This window comes from Limulus polyphemus, unplaced genomic scaffold (genome assembly GCF_000517525.1).
Source record: "Limulus polyphemus unplaced genomic scaffold, Limulus_polyphemus-2.1.2 Scaffold9458, whole genome shotgun sequence".
Taxonomy (NCBI): domain Eukaryota; kingdom Metazoa; phylum Arthropoda; class Merostomata; order Xiphosura; family Limulidae; genus Limulus; species Limulus polyphemus.
In genome coordinates, this window is record NW_013675068.1 from 1,330 (window position 1) to 2,825 (window position 1,496).

The 1,496-nt window shown below is 34.8% G+C and overlaps 1 long non-coding RNA gene across 1 annotated transcript in view; it reads right to left on the bottom strand.

Annotated features, from left to right (window-relative positions):
- Positions 1-363: 363 nt before the first annotated feature.
- Positions 364-1,496, bottom strand: part of LOC111083423 — a 6,551-nt gene continuing 5,418 nt past the window's right edge. Inside the window, exon 5 of the long non-coding RNA XR_002609025.1 lies at positions 364-436. This is a non-coding gene — a long non-coding RNA (uncharacterized LOC111083423). The remainder of the gene's footprint in view (positions 437-1,496) is intronic.

Genomic DNA, 1,496 nt, shown 5'->3' on the forward strand with positions numbered 1-1,496 from the left:
TCATCTTACACTTTGGTTCCCCTAGCAACACATGCTCTAGTACCAACGCCTTCTGGTGGTATGCTGTAGGACTATTTTCCCTTAGCAACACATTCCAACTGTCCGTTCGCCCTCTAGAGTCACTCTGTAGAACTATGTGGTCACGTGACCCCCCTTTTGCCTGAGGTAACCAAAGGCGTCCGTGACGTCACGGGTCACGTGACCAACCAGCGTGAGGTGGCACACTTTAAATAGGTGCCTAACCTAAAATTTATGTAAAACTCTTTAAAAACGTTAATAAAAAAAACTGATAGTTATGTAAAAAATATCTTTTCTGGATTGTGTTAAATATATAAGTCGCACAAACCCAGCGTTAGACCTTACCTTTCTTTAGTTTGTTGTATAGTCGTTTGTTCTCCGACTTAAGTGCGTGTATGGTCTCTTGTTGTTTGCTCAACTAAACGAAATAAAAGAAGATAAAATTCATCGATATTACACCCATTTATTTTGATAAATTTCAGCTTTTATAGAAAACGTAATTTAAACAACGATGATGAACAATTATAAAAACGTGCTGCGGGTAGAAAGAAAATATTATTGTTGGTTCGATAAAAATTTAAATGTTAAAAACAATTAAGGTAATAAGCATAATTAGAGTTATTTATATTACATTTCCTTTTTATCAAATATAAAATTGGAAATATCGTCTGTACCCTATTGGCCTAGTATATACATACTTGAGTCAGTAAACCAAAGAAATATAGTTAGGCCTAATACTTTGATGATGTGTATACAGTAACCTAAAATTAGTTTTAGGTGTGTGAATGATATTGTTACGTCTCTGGTCATTTGTTAATTTCCGTACAACTTCTTCCCGAGGAACTTCAGCCATAGAAGTCCTTTCTTACATAAAACTAGTTTATTCTTTCTCAATACAACTTTGCAATACACACAATATCCAGAGTCACTTTAACTTCAACACACGCTATAATTCACAACGATTCACGCACTTTACTTAAGGTCACTATCGCGCTTGACTCAATTATCTGTCTCTATATCTCTCCATCTGCTTTTATTTCTCCGCTTTATTTGCCGGGCTTATATACTAAAATAGAGGGCACCTAGAAAAGACTATAGTTGCCAGGAACAGTCATGATCCTTCTAGTGACTTCCGCTGTCGTGACAATATTATGGCACAGACGATATTTACAATTTTGCCTTTGGTGAAAAAAAAAGGTGCAACAATACATCTATATTAATATAATAAATACTGTCCGTTGTACGTCCGTGCAACTACTTGTATATTAATATAACAATACCGTCCGTTATACGTCCATGCAACTACTTTTATATTAATATAACAGTACTGTTCGTTATACGTCCATGTAACTACTTGTATATTAATATAACAATACCGTCCGTTATACGTCCAGGTAACTACATCTATATAAATATAACAGTACTGTTCGTTATACGTCCATGTAACTACTTGTATATTAATATAACAATACCGTCTG